Below are 14,307 nucleotides of genomic sequence, written 5' to 3'. Positions count from 1 at the left end.
AGTTGTCTCAGAGGATTAATGTCAAGAGCTTTGAAATCCAACCTGCAGCCGACACAGGAAAGGGTTGGAATAGGTTCAAAGAGGAAACAATGAAGTTGGGAGTGCCAGGCAATACTTGGACTAAAGTCATGGAGGAACGAGTAGAGAGATATAAATAGAAACGGTCATTTGCCTAAAGCTGCTTACTGTCAGAGAAAAATTAATGTAATACAAAATGCTGAACAGCCAGTGTGTTTGAATGCACGTCAACAATCCCAAATACTTTACATAATCGTGAACTAAAGATGGAACAGTTTTCTCTTAAATGTTTTCACAGCGCAATGCAACCACTCTTTAATACTCTATGTGCAGATTTACTTCGAACTATGTGGCACAGACCCAGACCCATTTGCCTCTCAGGTTTTATTGCTGGAGGAACTTTAAAATAACGATTTACTTTGAATTGCATTACAGATAATTTTACAGCACCAAATCAAGCCTCATTTCCATACTGTTCTGTTAAGCTTCACAAAAGCTTCCCCTCTCTGTGGCACTGCAAAAGAAGAATGTGTTCAACAATCACTCCAAACAGGTTAAATATATAATCCAGTTTGCTACTCCCAATGCTTGCTACAGTGTCAGAGGTAGACTGGTCCAAAATGCACTAAAGGAATTTTTAGTAGCACGAAGACTGTATTGTGTGTCACACCAATACTGCTTTTAAAAGCTGCATAAATGCTGCAATCTTCAGTTGCCGAGTTCCAGAATATGGGCTTCCTGCACAAAATCAGTTCAATGGGTACTACTGCACTGGGTGATTGCTAATCTTGTGACTGTCACCATACAGCTTTGCAGCTGTGATCCCAGCAGTCAGCTTTAAAGGGAAAATAAAACTACACTCTTCCAGTTACACGGCAAAGTCACTCATTCTCAACTTACCTGCAAAGTCCCTCTCACAAACATCTGAGGACTGGTGTCCAGTTGGTTAAGTGATAACCTGGCTTAGTTTCCTTCACTGAGTCGTATCTTACTGACAAGATGGCAGACTCCTCCATCACAATCTGCAGCATTTCCTGTCCAACTGGCAGCAAAGACCAAAGGGGGCAATGCATTGATATATAGGTGGGAAGGAATAGCTCTGGGCTTCCTCAAGTCAATAGACAATAAGTGCAGGAGTAGGCCATTCGGCCCTTCGAGCCAGCACCGCCATTCAATGTGATTGTGGCTGATCATTCTCAATCAGTACCCTGTTCCTGCCTTCTCCCCATACTCCCTGACTCCGCTATCCTTAAGAGCTCTATCCAGTTCTCACTTGAATGCATTTAGAGAATTGGCCTCCACTGCCTTCTGAGGCAGAGAATTCCACAGATTTACAACTCTCTGACTGAAAAGGTTTTTCCTCATCTCCGATCTAAATGGCCTACCCCTTATTCTTAAACTGTGGCCCTTGGTTCTGGACTTCCCCAACATTGGGAACATGTTTCCTGCCTCTAACGTATCCAACCCCTTAATAATCTTATATGTTAAGTCCATTCAAATATGGCAAGAATACTTCCTTCTGATTATCAATCATCATTCTCCCTCAGTTGAAAAAAATCAGTACTTCCCCACGTTGTACCATACTTGTTCGGACCAATTAAAATAATAATAACACAAAGCATACTTTGGGCAAAGAAACTCAATTTCTGTCAGCTTGGTACCACCACAGTGACTGAGATGACTGAGCCCTGAAATATGTAGCAGTCAGGCTGCACCTGAGGCAGGTAATGAGACAACCAACACATAGGATGAACCTGAATGACCTTGTGCTCACTAACAGACCGGTGGCAGATGCATCTGTCAAACACAGCTTTAGTAGATGTGGCAACTGTACAGTTCATGTGGTGATAAAGCTGAATGCTCGCATTGAGAACACAATCCATCGTGTTGTGCAGCAGTGTAATCATCAGCACAATACCTTCAATAGATATCTGACAGCTCAAAAATGGACATCCATAAGCTTTTGTGGACCAGCAGCAGCAGCAATGTGTACCACCAGAAACTGCAACTTCATAGCTCGCTGTGAGGAGTGTTTATTACATAGATTCTTCACTGGAATATAAGCATGCACTTGTCAATTTATTTGAATATGTGAACCCTGTATGAGAATGTATATAATTATCTGGATACATATACTCTAGTTTTTTATCATTCCTTCTCTCCAGAAATGCTGCCTGTCCCGCTGAGTTACTCCAGCATTTTGTGTCTATCTTCGATTTAAACCAGCATCTGCAGTTCTTTCCTACACTTTTTATCAGGATACATTACATTTTAGCAGGACGTGTGTACTTTTCAATCATTACCTTCAGGCATTATGAGGCTCACCGATATTCATCTCTCAATCAACATTACTCAGGCATATTATATGATCATTACTTGGCTGTTTCAGAGATTGCTTTCTGAAAATTTACTCAACCATTTCCTAACTGAGAAGAGTGAGCATAGTTCAAAAATGCTCATTGACTGTAAAATGCCTTGGGATGACCATGTATGTGCAAGGAGGACTTTGAATTTGATCATCATATGCAATTGGCATGATTGTTATCCAAGATCAGTTGCATAGCTATTGAAAATAGTTGACACTCATTAGATGTAAACTGAAAATATAATCTATTTTGCAACAGAGAAAACCAAGAAACTAAACTGAATTCTGATAAAGTGAAAGAACAGACTGCCTACCGCAGTGCTGAATACTTTGTAATTGAATTCCTCTTGCTTAGTTCAGATCTTGAGAGATTAGAAGGGATTTAAAGGTAAGTATTTGGTTACATCTTCCAGTTCAACAGCAATAACATTCGTAGCATCACATGGCAAAGAAAGAGGCCATTTGGGCCATTGCGCCTGTGCCAGCTCTTTGAAAGTGCTATCCAGTTCGTCCCACTTCCCCTGCTCTTTCCCCACAGCCCTGATAGTGTTTCCTTTTTAAATATGTATCCATTTCCCTATTGAAGGTTTTTGCTGACTTTGCTTCCACCACCCTTTAGGCAGTGAACTCCAGATCATAACAAGCCACTGCACAATTAAAAAACAATCTAATTTGCCTTTCTGGTTCTTTTGCTTATTTTCCTAAATTTACACGGGCGGCACGGTAGCGCAGCGGTAGAGTTGCTGCTTTACAGCGAATGCAGCGCCGGACACTCAGGTTCGATCCTGACTACGGGTGCTGCACTGTAAGGAGTTTGTACGTTCTCCCCGTGACCTGCGTGGGTTTTCTCCGAGATCTTCGGTTTCCTCCCACACTCCAAAGACGTACTGGTATGTAGGTTAATTGGCTGGGTAAATGTAAAAATTGTCCCTAGTGGGTGTAGGATAGTGTTAATGTACGGGGATTGCTGGGCGGCACGGACTTGGAGGGCCGAAAAGGCCTGTTTCCGGCTGTATATATATGATATGATATGATACATGCACTGTTTAATTGCCTTCTTGTAAATAGAAAGTTTTTGTTTCTTAAAACCTTTCATCCCTGAGAGCACCAGTATAACATTTTATCTTAGACGTCTTTGCACTGAATACAATTGCAGTTTTGTGCATCCTTGCACATAAAAGAACCCCTTCACTACTGGTATCGTTCCAGCATCTAATCGTGGCATCCTCCCAAGGTCTTGAACACCCAGAACCTGACCGTCCCTCTCTCCAGAGATGCTGCCTGTCCCACTGAGTTACTCCAGCATTTTGTGTCTACCTGTCCTTTATATCCTACAGTGTTACTGAGGGCAGTGTTATACCAAACTAAAAAAAAGAACTTGGATGTGAAAGAGCCTCAGTATATTCCAAAAACATGTTACTGCCAATTCCTTACTTCTGAAATTTAGTTACTGTTCTAATGCAGGAAATGCAGTAAACTCCCACATTCAACTTTTGCATGGGCCCAATTCCAACAGAATGGGAATTAATACAACATTTTATCATCATAATTTTATCTTCTTACTTCTTCTGGAGGTCCAACAGTACAGGTGTCCCTGACTACTAATCACTCACATCCCATCTAATCTGCATGCTTGAACTGTAACAGTAAATTCCCATCCAGAATTCTAAACAGGGCAGCCAGTGCACTCCAAATCCATTTGGTTTAACATTTCAATTGAAAGACAGTGTCTTCTAATTGTGCAGCATTCCCTTAGTATTGCAATGAATAAACACTGGCCTAGCTAGGTAGATTGTAGCACAGAATATAAAAGTTGGGATATTATATTGCAATTTTGTAAAATTAGACTACACTTGGAATATTATGTACAAATGTGGTTTCTATAGGAAAGATGTGGTCATGCTGGAGAGAGTGCAGAGGATGGTGCCTGGATTGGAGAACTTTAGTTTTAGGCTGCCGTGAAGGGAAGAATACTGAAGTATGACCCAATAGATAAAAAATCACACAAGAGACAGGGATCATTTCACATGTTAGTTGCATTAAAAACAAGAGGGTAAAGGTTTAAGGTGAGAGGAAAGTGATTTAAAAGAGATTTGAGAGGAAGTTTATTTTTAAAAACATAGTGTAGTTGATATCTGGAACTCGTTGCCAGAGGTGGTGAAATTAGATACAATCACCATTTAGACAGGCACTTAAATAGCAATGCATGTAAAGATACATGCCAAATGTAGGGAAGTGCGATTAATGTAAATGGACGAAAATTTCAGCATGGACATGCTGGGCGGAATGGCTCGTTTGTGTGCTCTAGAACTCTTATGACTTTATCTGTCAAAAAATGTTGATGAAGAGTCTTTGACGTGAAATGCTATATCTGTTTTATTTCCACATTTTACACGACTTACTTGCCACATGTTTCCAGCATTTGTGTTTTCACGACAGATTTTCAGCAGCTTTTTGACTTTCAATTACAGAGATAATGAGCAGATCATTTGTCTTTTTAATCACTTTGGCTAATGTTAAGAGATTATATAGTAAAACTTGTTATGTATAAGTGTAACAAGGAACTGGTAACAAGGAACTGCTTGCACTTCTTTAAAACAATGCTGTAGCTCGATTATGCTTACCCAAGGTGCAATCTGAGTCACAATTTAACTCTGGATCCAAAAGACAGACACCTAGATGTTTCTGCTGTCTTTGCTCACCTGGCTGTTACTGGATGAATACTGTACTACTGTCACTTGGCCATGTGGTGAATTGGCCACGGGCCATACATTAAAGTGGATTGAGTCTGAAGAAGGGTTTTGATCTGAAACGTCACCTATTCCTTTTCTCCAGAGATGCTGTCTGACCTGCTGAGTTACTCCAGCCTTTTGTGCCTGTCTTCAGTTTAAACCAGCATCTGCAGTTCCTTCCTACACAAATAGTTCATGTTCCCTTTCATATTCCTAAAGCATTGCACAGGAAATGGCATCATCCACATGCATTATTTGGTGAAATCACTGAGTGTGCAATGGTGTGTAAAATCATGAGAGGAATAGGCCAGATAGATGCAGAGTCTCTTCCCCAGAGTAGATAAATCGAAAACCAGACAACATAGGTTTAAGGCAAAGGGGAAATGATTTAATAGGAATCAGAGGGGTACCATTTTTACACAAAGGGTGGTGGGTGTATGGAACGAGCTGCCAGAGGAGGTAGTTGGGGCATGGACTATCCCAACCTTTTAAGAAACCTGATTAGGACAGGTTTGGAGGGATATTGGACAAACGCAGGCAGGTGGGACTAGTGTAGCTGGGACATGTTGGCCGGTGTGGGCAAGTTGGCCCGAAGGGCCTGTTTCCACAGTGTAATACTCTATGACACTACAACTACCAAGTGATGTGAAATGTCAAAAGCAATTTCATTTCCCTAATGCTTCAAACTAAAACATGCTTATACAATTAATAATAATAATAATAATAGGCATTTATTTTATATAGCGCTTTACCAGGTGCTCAAAGCGCTTTACAAAAACAGTCATAACATAAAAACAAACAGACAAACTATCCTGACGGAGAAGCGGCGAACAGCGCCAGCGTCCTCTCACGTCAGGGTCCGGCAGTAGACAACAAAAAGCACAGGACACACAGATACAATTTGAACACAAACAGCCATCACAGTGATTGTTCCAGGCACACCCTCACTGTGATGGAAGGCAAAGAAAAGTCAATTATCTCCTCCTCATTCTTCTCCCGTGGCGCCACGAGGCGATCGAGGCTCCCAACTTTTGAAGCCCCCACCGGGCGATGGAAAGTCCCAGGGCCGAGCCGAGCAGGCCGATGAAAGTCCTGAGCCCCCACCGGGCGATGGAAAGTGCCGCGGCCAGGCCACGCAGGGTGATGAAGGGCCTGCGGGCGGGTCGATCGTACCTCGCGCTCCGGGGCGGTCGAAGCTGCTACGGCTGGAGCTCCCGAAAGCCGGTCGCCAGCCAGGGACCTGCGAACTCCCGATGTTGCGGTCTGCAGGACCCACGGCCGAAGCCTCCGAGATGGTAAGTCCGGGCCCTGCGACCGGAGTCTTCAAGGTCGATCCCAGCTGGAGGCCGCCGACTCCACGGTGTTAGGCCGTAGCGCGAACGGAGACACGACACGGTAAAGATCGCATCTCCGTTGAGGAGGAGATTAGAAAAAAAGGTTTCCCCCACCCCCCCCATAAACAGAGTTAAAAATAGAACAAAACGTACATTAAACGATGACAATAGACAAAAAAACAAAAAAAAGACAGAGAGACTGCCGGTGAGCCGCAGCTGCAGAACGCAGACAATTGAATTTCTAAACATTAGTGTGTATCGGTGAAATGAATTGGTCCTCTGATAATTAGATCGGGGGAAGATAGGGACTTTTGTTAAACAGTAGTTAAAAGACGATAGCAAAAAAATAATTTTACAGAATCTTTTTAGTTTATTCTTGCTTTTCATCCTCTGACAGGAAACATCTGTCTTTCAAGTAGATGACTCAAGATATTGGAGATTTACTCCATACCCATGAATGTGTAGCCGGACATAGTTACAATCAATCTAATATTCAAATTCACCAACGACACCACTGTTGTTGAACGAATTACAGATGATGACGAGTCAGAGTATATGTGGGGGGGGGGGGGGGGGGGGGGAATCAATCGACCGATTGAATGGTGCCTGAACAACAATCTTGCTCTCAACGTCAGTAAAAGTAACAAGCTAATTATTGACTTTAGGAGATGGCGGCCATGGATCCACAACCCAGCAAGGTTTAGAGGTACAGCATGAAAACAGGCCTGTCAGCCCACCGAGTCCACACCAACCATCAAACACCCGTTCACAATGGCTCTGTGTTATCTTAGCGAGATAAATAATGGCGAGATCAATGGAAGTTGCTGTTGTTGTTCGTCCTTCGGGTTCGAAGATGACCATGACTTCACTTTCAGTTGGAGGATTGGTGACTGTGGGTCCGGAAGTGACTGGTGAGGCCAATCCGGGCCCGGAAGGCACGCCCACACGTAGGACACTAGTGGATGGCTGCTGCAGTGGGTGAAGGTAGCCCGGGCCTTGCGCGCAGTGCGTTTCCTCTGGGCCTCTGCAGTGCGTCTGTTCTTTGCTGCACAGGCTCCTGTGGTGAGCTTGCTGTGCCAGGTTGGACGGTCCAGAGCAAGAGACTCCCAAGTGCCGAGGTGGATGTCCAAGTCTTTGAGGGACACTTTGAGGCAGTCCTTAAACCGTTTCTTCTGTCCTCCTACTGAGTGCTTGCCCTGACACAGTTCTCCATACAGAAGCTGTTTTGGCAGTCGACTCTCGGGCATTCTGACGACATGGCCTGCCCATCTGGCTTGGGCTTTCCGTAGGAGGGTGTGGACGTTGGGGATTCCGACTCTGAATTTACCAATGAAATGGACTGCTTCTCACAGGCCTGTGACAACTTTGGTCTCTCCATTAGCACTGAAAAGTCTGAAGTTATGTACCAGCCCGCGCCTGGAAAGCCCTACCAGGAACCACACATCATGGTGAAGGGGCAGAATCTACAGGCAGTCGACAGCTTTACCTATCTGGGTAGTACACTCTCGCGAGTGGTGAACATTGACGCTGAGGTCAACAACAGGATTGCCAAGGCCAGCGCTGCCTTTGGGCGACTCCGTGAGAATGTTTGGGAGCAGAGAGGACTCAGCCTTACCACCAAGCTGAAGGTCTACCGTGCAGTGGTAATCACCACTCTTCTCTATGCCAGTGAGACCTGGACTGTCTACAGCAGACATGCCAAACAGCTTAACCACTTTCACTTGTGCTGCCTACGCAGACTCCTTCACATCAGGCAGTGCTATTATTTAATAAATTACACTGCACGCCTTTATAAAGAAAATATACCTCAAGAGCTGTAAATCCCCAAGACTGTAGGCAGTTTGCACGGTTACCCTTGTGAAAATGGAAGCTTTATTGCAACCTCCCTTTGACTTTCAAAACTTTCCTCTATTTTGCATCTTCTTTGCTGTCGCGTGCTGGGGTAGCAGAGCGAAGGCCACAGAGGCCAACTGAATTTACAAGCTCATCAGGAAGGCTGGCTCCATCCTGGGAGTGGAGTTGGATTCACTGGAGATGGTCTTGGAGGGGAGGATGCTCCTCAAAATGCAGAGCATCTTGGACAATACAGTTCACCCCCTCCATGACACACTGGTCAACCTGAGGAGCACCTTCAGCAACAGACTTGCTCCACCAAGATGCAGCACAGAATGCCACAAGAGATCCTTTTTCACTGTGGCTATCAAACTGTACAACTCCTCCCCCCTTCTGTCGTGGGGTAGACTGACTCCCCTCCCCAATCTTTGCCCATTCCCGTTTCTGGACTTTCCACTCGTTACTTTAATTTCATGCTTCATGTATCCTGTGTTTTATGACTGTTGGCAGTTTTATCGTATTGTATCGTGTCGAAAGCCAATTAAACATTGCAAAAAGCAAGTCTGATGCTTAATATTACACTGTAATATTAGAATGAATGAGACTGTACAATCTTTCAAGGTTTCCGAATCTCTACTACACAATGCAGCTTGTTCATTCAGCTAGTAATTTGGTCACAGTGATCTTCAGAATTATAAAAACAGAAGTGATAGAATTCTATCCTTTTTTTGTGTCCTAGCACAGATCCTTGCAAAACTTCACTGGTCACAGATCTCCAGCCAGAATAATGCCCTCCCACCACTCACTACCCTCTGTCTGCCATAAGTAAAACAATTTTTTGAATTTCCACAGGAAATGTTGCTATTTCCCCTTGCTTCTCAAGTCCATTACCATTGTGCAGTCACATAACCTGCTGAGGATCAACATTGACAGAAGTTTAGTTTAGTTTATTTATTGTCACACGCACCGAGGTACAGTGAAAATGACTGATCTGATCCTTAATAACCCCAGTAACCAAAACATATCAAACACAAAATATACTTCAACAAAAAATAATTGCTCACTTTGCAAAGCTTTCTCACCTGTAACAAGATGTAACTCAGTTAGACAAAAAGCAGCAGCAATAAGGGTAGCACAGATGGCAGAGCTACTGCCTCACAGCACCAGAGTTCAATCCTGACCTTGGTGATATCTGGGTGGAGTTTGCACATTCTCCCTGTGACCACTTGGTTTTTCTCCGAGTGTTCTGGTTTCCTCCCATATTAATTCCAACGATGTACAGGTGTCGGTTAATTGGCTTCTGCAATCTGTCTCTAATGTTTAGGGGACAAAATGTATAGGAAAGAACTGCAGATGCTGGTTTAAATCAAAGCAAGACACAAAATGCTGGAGTAACTCAGCGGAACAGGCAGCATCTCTGGAGCGAAGGAATGGGTCTGAAGAAGGGTCTCGACCCAAAATGTCACCCATTCCTTCTCTCCAGAGATGCTGCCTGTCCCGCTGAGTTACTCCAGTATTTTGAGTCTACCTTCTAATGTTCAGGGAATGGATGAGAAAGAGGGATAACATAGAACTAATGTGAATAGGTGATCGATGGTCAGCATGGATAAAGGGCCTGTTTCCTACTGTATCTCAAACTAAACATCAAAATAATGTACAACAAAAGACTGGGTTTTATTCACTGGAGTGTAGGAACCTGAGGTGACCTTGTGGATATTTATAAAATCAGGAGGGGCACAGATAAAGCAAATGGTGACAGTCTTTGTTCCAGAAGGCACAAGATACTGCATATGCTGGAATTTGCAGTAAAATAAAAGGAAAGCAGCCGAAGGAACCCAGGTGTTGGGCAGAATCTGTGGAGGGAAATGAACAGTTAACATTTCAGAGTAGAGGAGAAGTAGCCAAGATAAAGAGATGGGCAGGGGCAAGGGCAGATCAGATCAGTAAAATGAGGAAGGGAAGCGTAAAAAGCAAACAGGGTGATAGGCAGCTGAAGGGGGTGGGGGGTAAGGTGAGGAAAAGGTTGCCTGTGAGGGGCTGGGGAGATAGGAACCATATGGACAGAGGGCTGCAAGTTACCTAAAATTGGAGAATTCAGTGTTCATGATGCAGGGTTCTAGTCTGCCCAGACAAAATGCAAGGTGCCCTTCCTCTAGGGTCGGGGAGTACATAATCAGAGGGCATGGTGGGCTTAAGGTGAGAGAGGAAAGATATTAGAAGGATCTGCAGGGCAACTTTCTCACCAAGAATGGTGGATATAAGGCACAACCTGCCATTGGCAGTGGCACCATTACAATCACACAGTTTAAGGGCCATTTGGACAGATCTATGGACAGGAATAGTTTGGAGGGCTATGAGCCAGGCGCTGGCAAGTGGGACTAGGTCAATGGCCAGCATGGACGCGTCGGGCCGAATAACCACGTTGCATGTAGAATAAAACGGCCGTTGGCCCCCACGTGACCCCGGCGCGGCCGTTGCCCCATGTGACCCCGCCCCCTCCCGCGCGCACCGACCGTTACCCCGCACCGACCGGTACCCACGTGACCCCGCCCCCTCCCGCGCGCACCGACCGGTACCCACGTGACCCCGGCGCGCCCGTTGGCCCACGTGATCCCGCCTATCGCTCGCGTCGTGTTGCTCAACATTACACCGCGCTCATTGGTCGGTTGAGCTGTCCACTATCAGTGTGAGGCACTTGAGCCAATAGCGCGCGACGGGGGCGGGTCCTTGAGGTGGGTGACGTGAGTGTGGGGGGTGGGGTTGTGGGTGGGGGAGGTGGGGGGCGGGTGACGTGGATGACGTGGGTGGGGGGCGAGTGACGTCGGTGGGGGAAAGGTGAGGTGGGGGGGGCAGGCGACGTGAGTGGGTAGGGGAGGACGTGGGGTCGTGGGGGGGAGTGGGAGTGGGAGGTGGGGTCGTGGGGGGGAGGTGGGGTCATGGGGGGAGGGGAGTGGGAGGTGGGGTCGTGGGGGGAGGGGAGTGGGAGGTGGGGTCATGGGGGGAGGGGAGGTGGGTCGTGGGGGGGGAGGTGGGGTTGTGGGGGGGAGGGGGAGGTGGGGTTGTGGGGGGGGGAGGTGGGGTCGTGGGGGGAGGGGAGTGGGAGGTGGGGTCATGGGGGGAGGGGAGTGGGAGGTGGGGTCGTGGGGGGGAGGTGGGGTTGTGGGGGGAGGGGGAGGTGAGGTTGTGGGGGGGAGGGGGAGGTGGGGTTGTGGGGGGAGGTGGGGTTGTGGGGGGAGGGGGAGGTGAGGTTGTTGGAGGGGAGGGGGAGGTGGGGTTGTGGGGGGGAAGGTGGGGTTGTGGGGGGGGAAGGTGGGGAGGTGGGGGTGATGGGGTTGGGTTGGGGGGAGGTGGTGGGGTTATGGGGGGGGGAGGTGGGGTTGTGGGGGGGAGGTGGGGTTGTGTGTGGGGTGTGGGGTTGTGTCGGGGGGAGGTGGTGTGTTGGGGGGGAGGTGGGGTTGTGGAGGGGGGGAGGTGGGGTTGTGTGGGGGGGGGAGGTGGGGTTGTGGGGGGGCGGGTGGGTGATGTGTGTGTGTGGGGGGAGTGCGGAGGGAGTTGAGGTGATTGCCAGATTACAGGTGGTGAGAGTTGAACCTTGTGGACATGGCTTGAATGATGCGGATAACCTAGTAATTGTACATTTTGGAAAGATTCACATTGAAGCTCCCTAAGACATTAGGGTATTCTGTGCCTTAGTTACCAAATATTTAAAACTGACACCAACCTGTCTTTGGAATTTAGTTTGTCAGAACATCATTGTAGGCCTGGTTTTGAGGTCTTTGTATATGGTTTAATGGTACTTTATTTAGGTTATAAGAGATCGGAGCAGAATTAGGCCATTCGGCCCATTAAGTCTACTCCGCCATTTAATCATGGCTGATCGATTTCTCCCTCCTAACCCCATTCTCCTGCCTTCTCCCCATAACCCTGACACCCGTACTAATCAAGAATCTTAACTATCCCTGCCTTAAAAATATCCATTGACTTGGCCTCTTCAGCCTACGGTGGCAGAATTCCACAGATTCCTCTGACTAAATAAATTCGTCCTCATCTCCTTCCTAAAGGAATGTCCTTTAATTCTGAGGCTATGACTTCTAGTCCCAGACTGTCCCACTAGTGGAAACATCCTCTCCACATCCACTCTATCCAAGCCTTTCACTATTTGGTAAGTCCCATGTACCGAGCTACAATGAAATTCAGATTTGTATACAGTTCAATACAAGTATCACCACACAAACAATTAAATACATCTTAGATAAGCATCCCAGATACAGTACAAGTGTAAAACAGCAGTATACAATCACCAGTTTGGTACCATTTTCTATATTTCTATTGTGTCCATGGAGAGTGGTCTTCTTGCGTATGGGCGTCTTGCTACTCTTTCTGTTCCCAACGTAAGAAACTAACTGGCCCAAATATCCATTTAAAGTCACTGTGCAATTACCACTTGCCCTCTATTGCTCATCAACACAATCACCTCTATAATCTTTTCCAGTCCAACAACTCTCCCAGATCACTCATCGACACAATGTGCTGGCATACCTCTGAGTCAGACAGCATCTCTGGAAAAAAGGATGGGTTACGTTTTGGGTCGGGACCCTGCCTCTGGAGATTTAACTCTTAGGGTTAATGGAATCAAGGGATATAGGGAAAAAGCAGGAACAGTGTACTGTTTGTGGATGATCAGCCATGATCATATTGAATGGCGGTTCTGGCTCGAAGGGCCAAATGGACTACTCCTGCACCTATTTTCTATGTTTCTAACCCTTTGAAGAAGGGTTCGACTTGAAACATCACTCATCCTTTTTCTCCAGAGATGATTATAACTAGGCACTTTTCAGCAGAAAACAACGGATTGGGATTTATTGTGAATGCAGACTAAATGTTACTCTTCCCTAATTAGGAACTTTGAGGTAACGGGCTACTATTGCTGCTCAACGTACTTGGCTCACTCAGCACGAGTAATTGAAGATGGGACTTTTGTGCCCTCTGTGACTTGGTTCCTCATTTGATAGCTCATTTACCTACAAGAAACGCATCAGATATCAATGTGATGTAAATAGCACCCTGTCTTAGACAGGACAGAATACTCATTGGTTCATTGGGTGAAGATCAGTTTTTAGTTTGTTAAGCCCGATGTCACTTTTATGTTGTCTTTATAGTTTGGCTTTAGCTAATTAAAAGTTTTATTAGGTTTCCAATGAGCTATTCTTTGATTTGATATATCCTTACAGGAATGTCCAGGATATTTTTGAACCTCCAGTTGTTAATTTGACCAGTTCAGTGTTGATGGAGGTTCAGAAAGGAGATAAATATGACCATTTAAAAAAAAATAACATAAAGATTGTATGAAAAGCAATAAATGGGTTCATCGACATGAAATGATCTGGATTCCAGATAATAAAATGATTACCCTAGTTGTGCCATATACATTTTAAAAATTCATAGAGTCATAGATTTGAACAGTTCAGCTTGCCAAAATGCCTGTCTTTACTAATCTCACATGCATTAGTTCTAATCTCTCTCCCTCATTCAAGTAGCAGTCCAGATGCCGCTTAAATGTTGTTACTATTCCTGCCTGCACCACCTCCTCTGGCAGCTCATTCCATTCACCAATGACTCTTTGTGTGAAAAATCTAGCCCCTGGGATCACCTTTAAAACTCCTCCCTCTCACCTTAAACCTTTGCCCTCTAATTGTTGATAGTCCTACTGCAGAAAACAGTTGCTGGATATCGACCCTATCCATGCCTCTCATCATTTTATATACCTCGTCCATGTCACCCTTGACTCCTTCGCTCTGGAGCAAGCAGAGTCAGCCCATTCAGATCAGAAACAAAAGAGAATTTAGAAGTGACAGAAACAATAGGTAGTTACTTGAATAAGCTCATAATAAACCATTTAAATTTATTTTTGAAAGGGTCCTTAAAATATCTGGAACAATCTGGTCAAAAGTAGAATATTTAAGATGTGGTTGGATGTTTGCTTATAATTCTTGGGGGGCATGAGATATAAACTCTACCTTATTTT

The sequence above is a fragment of the Rhinoraja longicauda genome, chromosome 32 (assembly GCF_053455715.1).
Source record: "Rhinoraja longicauda isolate Sanriku21f chromosome 32, sRhiLon1.1, whole genome shotgun sequence".
NCBI lineage: Eukaryota > Metazoa > Chordata > Chondrichthyes > Rajiformes > Arhynchobatidae > Rhinoraja > Rhinoraja longicauda.
This window is presented reverse-complemented; position numbering follows the sequence as displayed.